The sequence below is a fragment of the Ixodes scapularis genome, unplaced genomic scaffold, assembly GCF_016920785.2.
Source record: "Ixodes scapularis isolate PalLabHiFi unplaced genomic scaffold, ASM1692078v2 PGA_scaffold2__306_contigs__length_199485367, whole genome shotgun sequence".
NCBI lineage: Eukaryota > Metazoa > Arthropoda > Arachnida > Ixodida > Ixodidae > Ixodes > Ixodes scapularis.
Window position 1 is genome coordinate 195,842,476 of NW_024609857.1, and position 13,682 is coordinate 195,856,157.

The 13,682-nt window shown below is 48.5% G+C and overlaps 1 protein-coding gene across 4 annotated transcripts in view; it reads left to right on the forward strand.

Annotated features, from left to right (window-relative positions):
• Window positions 1-11,636: 11,636 nt before the first annotated feature.
• Window positions 11,637-13,682, forward strand: part of LOC8037010 (putative inhibitor of apoptosis) — a 51,306-nt gene continuing 49,260 nt past the window's right edge. The window contains exon 1 of one of the 4 annotated variants that reach the window (XM_029976681.4): window positions 11,637-11,857. The gene's annotated coding sequence lies outside the window, so the exon portion shown is untranslated. Of the gene's footprint in view, window positions 11,858-12,110; window positions 12,512-13,682 lie in introns of those variants that run through there. The other 3 variants (XM_029976683.4, XM_029976682.4, XM_029976684.4) reach the window with 3 other exon arrangements.

The window sequence follows — 13,682 nt, forward strand, 5'->3', positions numbered from 1 at the left end:
TACGTGAGCAAAGGCGACACGACCTACAAATGGGTGCACAAGAGCATCCCGAAGCTTGCTTACAGAGAGGGTGCGACGTCGTCAAGGAAGTGACTAGCTGGGGAACTACCTGCGCAAGAAGGATGGAATTTTGCTTTCTGGCACTCCTCGACGGCCCCCAGGGGCCAACAAGACTGCCAGTGCGACCACATCTCTAGGAATCGGGGTGCGACACCGGTCTCATTGGAGTGCACATGTGCGTCAGAAGAGCTTGGAGCTCTGCTCAGCCTCGTCTTGCGTGCACCAAGGAGGCTGCTAGCTTTGCGTCCCTCCAGTACGCTGCTGGACGACCGACGTGAGCCGCCTCTTGTATGTACCGAGCGACGCCAGGGCTGCAGTGGCTCGGCAACTCACTGAACCTGCGGGAGTTACGTGAGGAAAGGCGACACGACCTGCGAATGGGTGCACAAGGGCGGAGGGGTCTCGCAAAGCTTGCTTTATGAAAAAGTGAAACATAGTCTTCAAGTGCATGCCTAGCTCGGGAACTACCTGCGCAATGGGAATGGAATTCCGCTCTCCGAGTGTAATAAAGTAACTTGCACACTGAACGTGACCCTATTCACTACTATTATCGGGCGCTGTGTCTAAAGATAGGTCTGACTAACCTAGGATGCAAAATCTAAAGATACATCAGACGTACCCAGGACGCGGAGTCTGTGTCGGGTGTCCTAGCGTGGGCAGTCGGACTGCGGCCGGACGCTCCCGCTGGTGTATTTACAGCAGTCCGAAAGCGTTCCACGCTTGCGTCGAATCGACCTTGCACAAGTGGCTGGCAGCTGCTTGGCCTGGCTGCCGTGTGATACACGGGCGTGTGCCTGTCGTGTGTAAAAACGCGTGGAGTGCCAAGAAAATCAAACATTGTGTCTAACAAACTACTGATTTCAAATTCCCCGACTTGAAAATTTCAAGTTTTTCCCTGACTATTTTGATCAAATTCCTTGAGTTTTTGAGTCGAAGGATGACATTTCGGCAATGTCATTCAGCATGGCCGTGCCGACGAGCAACCGCCATGCCGCTTTCATTAGTCGTCTTCCCTTATTTAGCCCACTTTTTGAATGATTCCCTGACTTTCCCAGATGATCCGAAATTCCCTGGGAGTTCAAGGCTTTCCAGGTTGGCAGACACCTTTTGAAATTTCGGCACGCGTTTGCGGGGTTTAGTGATCGGAAAGCTGCTTGAGAACAACATAACTATAAGAGAAGCTGGTACAGTACTGCTTACACGCCTGTCGCCCCTTCACAGAAGGCACCCAGCAGGCGGCCGGGAGCCGCCGTCCCCCCGGAGTGACCGCCGTCGGTCTTTTTCACGTCACTACGGATCACATAGTGAAGTGGTCCGTAGTTAGCTCAGCACCGAGCAGTTCGGAGATTTCAACACTTCTCTCGCTGCTTCAAATGCGAATCTTGACGGTCGAGCTAAGAAAATTGCCCGGGCACGTCCGCCGTACCGTTAGAACTCCGCGTTCTGGTTACGTCCTACATACCTTTAGACTCCACGTTCCGGATGGGTTCGACGTATCCTTCGACTCAGCGATTATGGAGGAGCTCCCGTGGTTAACGATTGCGGATATTTTAATTAAACTCGAACGACCGAGCGATGTCCGAGGTAGTGATCCGAGCCCGTACGAGAAGCACGGGACCGAATCTGGCTTACTCTGAATTAAATAAAAAAGAAAAGCCTCATTCCCTCGTACTTCACGTTATTCCTACGCGGGAGAGCACACAAAACCCTCAAAAACCGAATTCCGCTCACGAAATCCACACACTCCGATCAACGCCCACAACGCTTCCGACACGCACTGGGCGCTGCCATCTTTTCGTTGACGCCAGAGATTTGGTCTGGTTACGTCATAGATTTGGCCTGGTCACGTGTCTAGTGGTCAAAATTGTACAACATGGCGGCGGTCAATTGGGGGTCACTTTCAGCTGCCAGTTTATCACTCTAATGCCCTATACCTCGTTGGTTGTCCCCTTCTTCGTCCGTCGTCTCCGGTTTTCAAAAATGTGGAACCCTCGTCGTCTGCTCCCGCTCCCGCTCCTCGCCGGCCCCGCCGGAGCGAGGCATGACGGGATTGCATTTTGGCGCACTCTCGATTTTCTCGGTGCAGCGAGTGCATGCACGCGTGGGGTGTCAGCGCTGAAACGAACTCGGAGAGTGCAACCACTCGTGGAGTGCCGGCCGAAACGAACCCGTTCCACGCTGCGAGTGGGCACGCGTGGGCACGAGTGCCGTGAAACGAACTCGCTATAAAACAATCGCCTGCTTCAATCGCCATTGCTTTGAAAATTGCCTTCGCAAAATTTTCACACGCATCCAATATTAATAAAACTTTGATAAAGTGTTTATTGTTTTCCCAACTTCACGACAGACTAGTTTCGAAAAGTGTGAACTTGGCGTTTATTTTTTACTCAGCCGTGTTGAGTCGATCTCCATGGTCTCCATGTATAGGCAGTGTTGCCAACCTATTTTTTGAAAATACCCCACGCCAGCGTCCAGAAAACCCTACGTTACCCTACGAATATTTCTTATTACCCTACATTCTACCCTACGAGGCAAATCTTTGTTCAAATAATGCTGTTGCATGGATTATGCTGATATAGGGTAGTATTAATACAGTACAAAGCGACAGGGTACGCATGCACGCGCATACCTGGGTTATTCTAGAATGTCATGCTTGCATGCGTGCTGTGTAGCATCAGCACAACAGTGTTGCTTCGAGCGCACAGACATCCCCAACCAACATGTTTGGCTGATTTGTCATCAAATTAAAAACTGGGCTACGTGGGACTAGCACTCGCGGCGACAGACAAGGCGGCTCATTACAAAAGGAAGCTAATAGGAACGGTATATTGGCTTATATTTTGGGTGAACCGCCTAGGGATTCGTCAAATTAAGGTACTATTTCGACAAACTAGGCTATTACACCGAGGGAGGATAGGAAACCGGCGGCTCTTCCGTATTCGCTAAAGTGTCATTCGATGAAACGTGATGGTTTCGACTTTGTTCGCTAAAACGTCGTTCACTCAAGTGAACGCCTCCAGTCCCAACTACTTGCGCAGTCGGTAGACAGTCTTCAAACTGCCTACCGACTGCACAAAGTGCCGGGAAGCTCCGCGGGAGCTTCGAAATCGGTTTCCGTACTCGTCGATCATCCGTGATCAGCGGTCTATGGGCGTGGTAAAGAAAGTTAATTGCAATGCGTCATAAAAAAAAAAAAAAAAAAAAAAAAAAAGCTTTCAGTACGAGTGGTAGTTCCCGCTATGATTATTTGCAGCGTGCGCACCTTACGCCAGCGCGTAGAAAAGTCCAGTTGAACAGGTGGCTGCCGGTTCTGGTGGGCTCGGCCTGGTTCCGCCCGCGATGCCACGTGTTTCGCAGGTGTAACAAGGGCCGCCGGATGGACCAGAATCATCAGAAAAAAATTGGCGGCAACATTTCCACTGGGAAGATACCTCTTCTGGCTCCAAACTCCATATGCGCAACTCCACCTCCTCCCACCTCCTCCCACTTGCTCCAGCTTTCCAAAACTCTCCAGAAAAAACATCGAGGGACATTACTACAACTCTGCTCCAACTTGGCGTGTGGTGCGTTCTGTTAGCACGTCTTGTAGCTTGGATACTTTCGTTTTGCATGATGTCGTGGTGTGGAGCACACGGGTTGTAAAGTTGTGCAAAGGTTGCACATCAGCTTTTTTTTACTTTTTTGTATTATGCTTGCCGTTGACGAAGCAACGTCTGAAAATACCCTACTTTTGGCAGGGAAACGGCCGGACGGCCCTACAACCCTACAATGTACCAAAAATGCCTAAAATACCCTACAAGTAGGGTAATTACCCTACGGTTGGCAACACTGTGTATAGGGTGTTTTCACTGACGTAATTTCGTCCACCATTTTGTTGTTGCGATTTCTCTGGCGTGTGCCAAACTCGAGCATTTCAAGAATTTACATGCCTTCTCAAATGCGTAGAGCACCGCTGATATCATTTCAACCGGTTACGATGTAATCCTTCAATGTAGTAAATTTGTTTGAAAAAGCAAACTAACAACAAAATGGCGGATTGACGTCATGTGCAAACAACCGCCGCCTTCTGGAACCCTGAGTACCACGTGACTCGCGCCGAGCTGCTCTGTCGGCCCTGTTCTCGCCGAAACACGCGTATCAAAGGATTGCGCTACTCTGCTCCGTAGTGCTCTAGCTGCACCTAGAGCACTATATAGCTCCTACGGAGCAGAGTAGCGCAATCCTTTGAACCCCGTGTTTTGCCGACAATATGGCCGACAGAGCGGCTCGGCGCGAGTCACGTGGTACTCAGGGTTCCAGGAGGCGGCCCGCCCTATGGGAGAATACATGGAGATCGATACAACACGGCTGATTAAAAAATGAACGACGAGTTCACACTTTTCAAAACTAGTGTGCCGTGAAGTTAGTAAAGCACTAAACACTTTATCAAAGTTTTAATAATATCGGATGCGTGTGCAAATTTTGAGAAGGCAATTTCCAAGGCAATGGCGTTTGAAGCAGACGATTTTTGCTCGCAGCGGAGATGGGCTTTTCGGGTTGGCCGGAGCGGGTCACGTGAATGGTGTGACGTCGCCGTGTCGTCTGCTGCATGATGCCGCTCAAACAATTTTTTAAAAAAAGTCAGGTCCTTGCGGGGCACAAAACTTAGCGCAAATTATTCTAAGATGTTCCATTATTATGTCAAAAACAATTACCACTCCGTACACCCCCACAATACTGAAGAAACAGCGATTGTCTCACGTTCTCCATGCATTTCTGACCGCAGTTGGAACCTCCGGGCGTTCGCCGCTAGTCGCCGAGAGGCGGCGTTCTAGATTGCGCTACTCTGCTCCGAAGGAGCTATTCGCGATGGATGGATGGATGGATGGATGGATGAATACGGCTGAGCCCTTTGGATCGGGCGGTAGCTTACGCCACCTAGCCATTTTGTTTTACCATTTAAGCTTAGAATATTTAAATGTGAAATCTATATTCACTCCGCAGTGCAAAGAAAGTGAGGCTAGGGTAATTACCCTAGCGACTCCAGCAAAACGGACGCCGCCAAGCGGGAAAACCGGGAACCAGCCGGTCCAGGTCGCTCCGCGCCCCTCCGCGTCTCTGGTGGCTTTCGCGGAGACGTGTTGTCGGCGCGGTGGCGAACAATGTAATTTGACGAAGGTCCGAATATTTCTTAAGTTTTCCTGAGTGATCATTAGTGTGGTGAAGCCTCAGCAGATTGTTTTCTTCTATTACGTGTTTGAAAGCCCGTTTACTCCACAGCACACGGTCGCGTGCTTTCGATTTCTTGGATGGGGAGGAATCACGGAAAAACTTTTTGATTTCTTGTCTGTCTCGAATCACATTCAAAGTGACGACTGCTTGGTAATTGATACTGGAGGGAACATCAATGTTGCAGTCAAGTGAATGGGAAGGTTCGATAGCTGCTTTTCTTGAGTTTGGTTGTGTTCGGTTAGCTTCAAGTTTGAGCCACCCACGCCGGTCGGTGCGTTGGCTATTTATCTTGGCTGCTTTTCGCCGAAAAAGCCTCTCGACCACACTGAAGGAGTTGGGCTGATTTCGCAATTACTTGATTCAAGAAAACTTGCTCGCTGCAAATGATGAATGAGGGAAATTATCTGTTTTCAAAAGGTGAGAGACAAGTTTCGCAACGTTAGATGCTGTCACGGCATTTTGACATATCGCGCCTCCAATATTTATATTACGAGGACGTCGAAGCCAGCAGCAATATACGTCTACATTGGTCAGGTTGACCGGCCACAAAAAAATACCAATTTTCTCCATTCAGGATTCGAAGCAAAGTTCAATGCAGAGAGGTTCTGCGTGGATCTTCAATGAAGACTCTCTTCAGTTTGTCTCCGTGCTGCCGACTATAGAACCATTTGGCTAAGTTTAAGTAGTATGTCTCCGTCTGTCAAATATATTTTTATTCAGCAGCTCGCCTAATAGCTAGTCAACTAGACTCACATTTCAACCCGAAGGATATACTAATATCGCTTTAGTGGGACATAGTACGTAATATAATACATAACCCGCTCGTCAAAATGACTTTTCGATTGCTACAAAAACCTGAATTGAAATACGAGTATCAGCTGCTTAGTGGGGTGCCGGCGGGTTAACATGGTCCTTGGCTCAAGAAGCGGTTGCTTAATTTTCGTAATGTTCCTGCAGCCTGTGTTGTTGGCCGAGCAGACGACTGGAGCTGTTTCGTAAACGCGGATACGCACAAAAGCTTGACTTCGGGGACAGATAAGTCGCACGGTCGAGGCATGCGAGTTAGCTGAAAAGTTACTCTCTGTGGAACAATTCTATAGTCATCGCCGCTTTCCTTAGATGATCAAAACTGATCAGTATATTACCGTCTCTCCGGAGCCCATAGTTTCGGTTTTGAACGAAATCTCCGAAACGAAAGTTTGACACGAAAAGAACAAAAAAACACCGACAAAACAAAACTATGCTTTGCAAGTTTATCTGCACCGGCTACACTTAACCGTCTCAGTTCAAATACCTATAAAATTGGGCATTAAACAAAAGAAAATCTGTTAAATTGAACGCGCCACCTGTTCAGGCGGCCCGGCCGAGCCGCCACGACCTGGACTTAGACCTGTGCGCCGGTCAGAAATCGCCGGCGGCGGCGCGCCGGTGTTTGTACCTCCGGCGGCGGCGTGTTGACGGCGCGGGGATCAACGGATCGGCGGCGGCGCGGCGCGGAAGAGGGAGAGGAGGGGGGGTGTCAATTAGAGTGTGAGGGGGAAAGAGGAAGGAGTCTTTTGAGTTTAGAAAACAAGATACAAATACCATAAAAAGGAACACGCTTTTTTTTTTTTTTCTTGAGAGTTACGTTGCTTTGTTGCTTTCGCTGTGAAGAGTGCGTCCGTTAGAAGAATCAGGTACTCCGGCGTCTTGTTTATTCTCTTTTGTAAGAGAATATCCCGCCGGCCGCAGCCGAGGCGCAAGATCCTCCGGAAGACTACACTGTAGCAAGACGAGGAGTGACAACAGGTACTTTATCACCGCGTTCGACCTCACCACTCGCTTGTCGCGCGCCCCGTGCCTGACAAGTCGACCGAGCACGTCTTCCGATTTTTAGAACTCGTACTCTCATTCGGTACGCCGCAAGCCGTCATCACCGAAAATGACAGGGTCCTAACCTCACGTTTGGCGTCGCGGTACTTCACTGACAGGCACATTCAGAACATCCTAACAGTACCTTACGCTCCCGAAGTTAACGGCTTTGTCGAACGCGCCAACGGAGAAATCCTTTCATGTCTGCGAAAGAACGTCTACGGCGACATCGACCATTGGAGCGCCTATAACCAGCTTTCAAGTGAACGAGCAGCCGCACGCCGGACTCCAGACGTACCGTTCGACCTTGTCCCACGTCGACCAATGGAATTTTCCCGGCTTCCCGACCAAGTCGGCGACGTCCACGCGAACCACGACGCTGCAAACGCGAACCTCGCTTACTACCTTCACGGCATGAAGCGTCCTACGATGCTAAACATCGACCAGCTCCATACAACGTCAAGGATAGGGTATGGTACACGAACGGCCTTCGTACCTTGAAACTTGGCCCGCCTTTCCACGGACCGTACGAATTATCACCACCAACGTGGACAAGCAAACCTACACCAATTTCCAGGTTTAACCCGCATGGCACACCGGACTGCCGCCAAACTGCCGCGCGACAACTTTTTTTTTTTTTTTTTTTTTTTTCCCCATGAACAATTAGCGATTGACGTCGATTTCAGCGCAACTCGCTTTGCGCCGCGCAGATCCTCCGGTTACACGCGCTTCACGCCGACGGCGCCCTCCACGATGGCTAGACGCATAACAGAGGATCACAACAACATTAACAAAAATATGTGAGGACGCAAAGATTATGAGCTCGGGAGTGTAAGCTAATACGCTGGCGGCAAAGACCCGTAAGGAGAGCCTCCCCGCCTCGACCGGATGGGAGCCCGACTGCAGCTCGACTTCGACCCCCGATGCTGCATCCCGGCGTGGGAAAGAGCAAGAAGAACATAGGTGCTCAAGATACGGAACGATAAAAATAACGGACAAGACGAGATGTCTCAAACACAGCTTCTATACCCGTTTTCACTCAAGAACCCTAGTAAAAAAAAATTAAAAAAAAGTCCGACTTCTCGCGAACCACTACTATTTTTCACCTTTATGTGCAGAATTAAGATATATGTAGGTGAATTCTACTATATATATTATCCAGACGTACACGTTTCAGCGCCAAAATCATCGCTTTTTTCCTCCGACAACCAAATCTCGTAAGACTTCGCGTCGTGTATACGAAGAATGCTGAAAACTTTCTTTTTTTTCTTGAAAAAACGGGTATAGTTTATTTGAACAGCGAACGCTCTTATATATACGTCAAGATTCTCGCCACAAAAAAAAAAAAAAAGAAAAAAAAACAGCAAAAAACTCCACCACAACCTAAAAAGAAGTGTATCACCTTACACCCTTTTGTCCCATATAATGCACCCCAAAACTTTAGTTCGACGTACAGCGCACTATAGACGAACAGACGGCCTCAAATTTTACGAGGGGCTTGATAACGGTGTCATATAACTTATTGAATAACTAAAGTACGTATCAAAGACCACACAATAAAAACACCGAGGTTTTGCAGTAAAGCCAAAAACCCCCGAGGTTTCTTTTTTTTTTTTTTTTTTTGTAGTCAGTGACACGTACATTAGCTATTTTAATAAGTTGTACGCCACGGCTATCGAGCCTCTCGTGAAAGTTTGTACCCAAATCGACGTCAGTGCGCTGTACGTCGAACTGAAGTTTTGGGGTGCATTCTATGGGACACCTTTTTTTTTTTTCGAGTGTAGGTCACTGAAAGCCGGGCACTCAGACACATACAAATGATTCATGGTCACATCAACCAGCCACCCTGACGACCTCGCTTGATGAATGACCAGACACATGCGATAACAGGCAACTCCATCACAACCCTTACTATAATATGAATATGATACACGCGTGACGAGATGTCCCTACAGCGTGCAATTCGCTTAACGAGTGTCGATGAAACGATCGTGTCGACAAAACGTCCGGGAAACGTCTGCCCATGAAAAGTTGTCCACGATACGTAATTCCACGAAACGAGTTTCGACGAAATGAGAGGGTCCCGTACACCACTCCTGCCTGAAAAGTTACATCTGGGTTCTTATGTTTATTTCTGGCAGCCCTGAGGACCACCAGAAAGGGGGTTAACCTTTCTAATTTGTGATAAGCTTTGAAAAATAAATTTACACCGAACCTCTTTGCCGCTGATATAAAGTTATGAGAGATTCCATGGTTGTAAGGCACACACACAGCATTCTTCACAACCGTTTTTTCCACAGGAGCCGGATTAAACTTTCAGCACCTTGAGCACGACTCTAACAATTACATCGTGGTGGTGGCCCGCTTCCAAACGACGCATCTTTTGCAACTCAACTGGCTCTCCAACCTAAAGCATACGAGATTTTTTACAGGCGTTATCTTTCGCAGACGCAATTACACCACTCTTAGCTATTTTTAAGTGACAGCTGTCAACTTCTAACATAGACGCTGCCAACAAATGGCTTTGCTGATTCCTTGCCCCACCTCCAGCACAGGTCCTTTTCCGTGTGAAACAGGAGGCCTATAAGCACTCAATTCGACTGTTGCAACCGCAGGGTTGTGCATGTCCAGTCTACAAGGACCGCACAACCGTGTCAACGTGAACATCAATCTCGTTTTAAAAAATCTCGGACAACATTGGAGCAATTCACGACCCGATGCACACTTCCTCTTTGTGAATAAAAAGAGAACCATCAAAGTCTACGGCAGTGGACTCTAAATAAAACTCTATAATGCTCATAAAACTATCTATATCAATCCCAGAGGCAGACTGCAACTTCACTAGATGATCATCACACCACCTCCTGACCCTTATTAACAGCTCCGACTTATCCATAGAGTAATGGCATTGATGTCTACAGGTGTCCCATCACACCTTCTCCCATGATGCGGATTCAATATTTCAATCAATTGCTCAGAGTTTTTGAGTGACAATGGACTGTTGCTCCGCTCCTATCAGGCATTTCTGGATAAAAATTGACGACACCTTCTGCCAAGCTCCATTTTGGTTCACAACTATTCTAACAATTACACGAGGATATGTGATTGTTAGAGTTGTGCTCAAGGTGTTAGGAACGTTTAATCCGGCTCCTGTGGAAAAACCGGTTGTAAAGAATGGTGTGTGTGTGCCTTACTATACCTTGGAATCTAGCTCTCTTAACTTTATATCAGTGGCAGAGAGGTTCGGTGTAAATTTAGTTTCCAAAGCTAGGCACAAATTAGAAAGGTTAACCTCCTTTTCGGGTGGTCCTCAGGGGTGCCACGAAAAACACGTTACAACACGTGCCGGAACTATTGATGGCGTCCGCCTAAGTGCCTAGCGAGAACAGTGGAAGAAGCAAATGATGGTTTGCACACGCAGTCATGCGTGGCTTCAATTGACTTGGCTTAAAAAGAGACAGTGTATTTGCGGCCTACGGCGGGGCCACGGATTGGTTGAGATGTGGTGCGGTGACGCAGTGTGTATCTACACTGAGGCTCTTGGGTTAAATCAGTAGAAAGTAAGCGCTCTGTGGTGTTCTTCCTCTGTCTATGTCTTAAAGCGCAATCATGTTTTCTCACGTACAATACCAACTCGCCCAACAATCAGCAAAGGTAGGAGAGTTCTAAGGGAGACCATGCGTATTTCGACCTCTGGTAATTGTATAAGCACATTGTCCTTGGCATTGGACGGTGATATGAAGCGTATTTTGTGTCTCTAAGGTCTTGTTTTGTGGGTTTTCCGAAAATTGTAAGAGCTCTGCTGGAGCTGGAGTTGCCTGTTATCGCATGTGGCTGGTCAGCCCGCAAGCGAGGTCATCAGGGTAGCTGGTTGGTGTGAATCATTTGGATCTGTCTGAATCCTGAACCATATGGGTTCTGTGAGTGTCCGGTTCTCGGTGACCTAGTTAAGAGGAGGTGTTTCTTTATTGGTGGTGAGGGTCTTGAGGTATATATAAGAGCGTTCGTTGTTTAAATAAACCAGCAACTGTGTTCGAGACTTGTTGTTTTGTCCATTTCTTTTATCGTTCCGTGTAAAGGAGTAAAAATGAAAGGGAAAAAACATACAGACACCGGTGTATTTATTCATTTTTTTATGCATAATATAGTAGGTGAGACTGATACAGAAGCAGAAAAAAAGAAACACCAATGCTACGCACCCCCCCCCCCCCCCCCCCCCCCTAAAAAAAAAAAAAAAAAAATTGGCGGCGCTGGCGGCGCGCTGGATTTTTTGCCCGGCGGCGGCGGCGGCGTGCTGGCTCTGGGGATTCCGGCGGCGGCGCAGGGCGGCGAGAGCAAAACAGGCGGCGGCGGCGGCGCGGCGCGGCGGCGCACAGGTCTACCTGGACTCAGCCGCCATGTTTGTTTGGTGGTGGCGCCCCCTATAGGTCGCTGGAGTCGCGAATATAGTGCTCTAGCTGCACCCACGCCACCGCCGATAAATATCCGGCGCTACGCCGCCGATAGTTATCCGGCGCTTCGCCGCCGACGCCGTCACCGACTGAAAACGACCGCCGCGCCGCCGCCGGTTGAAAAGCTGCATTTGGGTGACGTCCCCATTTGGCTTTGTCAGGGTCAGGGTTCGTTGTCGTCTAGCAACCGTGTATGTAGTCGCAAATTTACAAACCACGTTAATTTCTTTCAAATTCTCATATTTTCTGCCCGGAAAATTGAAGCCTCCTTGATATCCACAGAGGTAAGAAGGCTCCAAGACCTTAAAACCAAAACCCTCCTTAAAAAATATAATAGGACATGTTGGCAGGGTTCTTTCTTGTGTCCTGGGAAGTTGAATATTGACAATATGGGGTTTAAATGTGGCAAAGATACTTGGACAAATTTGTGTTTGTGTACGCATGTCCAAGCGCTGGTATTATCGAGATGTCACGGTATATTTCCGACGCAGTTATTACGTAACCTGCATGCCTCTACACCTACCCGCCGTTAGGCTTAGTTGCGGCGGTTTGGAAAGGCAGACCGGCAGCCATATTGCGTTTCGTGTATATCTTTTCTTTTTAATTTTTCTTTCCTGCTTGGCTGAGGCCTTCCCACATCAACAAAGCGTGGGCCTGACGTCGTAGCTTTCCAAATATGCAGCTGGAGTTAGATCAGGTTTGAATGAGCGAGCGAGGAGCCTATTTGGTTACGCCCACCGTAGATAGTGTAGCTGTAGAAGACCCGGAACGCAGCGATGGAGAACGGAATGATCGAAATCGCACGGACGCGCAGTGACGCGGTAGCGCAGCTCTTCTTTAACGGAAGCCTCGTAACTAGAAAATGAAATATCCCCGGACACACATCCTGAGACCGCGTCGCCTCCACGGCATTTTCTCTCATATCGGAGGATTTGAAGGTGAGTTTGAGGAAGAAACGGGCCTTCATACGGCCGTTTCTTTCGGCTTTCTTACTACGGAGTTTCGAGAGATCGGCTCATCGAGCTCTCTGGTGCTTGGAAATCTTATTTTTGTCGGGCCGAAATCTTGCATGTGGCGTTCTTTCCCTGCGAAGTGGCTCCCGGTGACCCGGCTGGTCTGAATGATATTGTGTACAATCTGTGATTTGCCCCGATAGCCGCGTCGCGCTTCGTGCTGGACAGCGCTCGAAAGGATCGCAGCTACGAGGCTCGTGCATTTCTAACTTGACAGTAGCGACGTTAGAACAGTTGGCCTGGCTCAGCGCGCACTGATGGTTCGTGTCAATACCGAGGCTTGGAGGTTTGCATGCCATCAACACCCGAAAACTGCCATAGACATTCCCCTAACCAGCGCTGGTCGTTCAAAGAGTCGCCGAGTGGTACTCATTACCATTCCTAAAGTGAAACTTGCGACAGTGGTATTACGAGGCAAAAGTGTGCCCTACTTCATATCTGATAGAATTTCTGTGATCTGTGTATCATGGAGTTTGCTCATCATAGTAGTGTCAAGAACTGTAGGAGCTGACAGCATGTTCCTAAAAGCCTGAACACAGACTTGTGAGTTCTTAGAACCGAGTGCCTTGAAACCTCCTAAAATATCTAACGACAAGAGGACACACTTGCACCACCTTTCGGGTAGCAGTGGAACGCTGGGCGGTCCCATGCATTTTCAGTTTCTTTCACGTATCATTCTTTCTTAGCTCAAAAAGCTTTTGTCAATGTTATGAATGAACATATTTCATAAGTAGTATGTACAGTCGGCAGCAAAAGTTTGCAGGCACGGGAGCGCCAACTGAAAAGACTGACTGCGCCTTCTCACGGCGCATTGTGGCTCTCAAAAATCACACTTTGCGCATGCACTTCCTTTCTTTGTTCGTTGCCATGTGTTTTCATTCACTCCCGTTTGACGCCCACGAGATAACAGAGACTGGCACAAGGTGCCGCGAAATGTTATCTGTAGCATGTGCAAGCTCCATCACCTATCGTGGTGGCTGAGGCAGACGCGCGGCATGATGGCTGACAAAGCGTCACCTTGTGCCGGTCCTGGTTATCTCGTACACGTCGGGCGGAAGGGAGTCAAAAAGACATGACTGCAAGTGCAAAAGGAAGC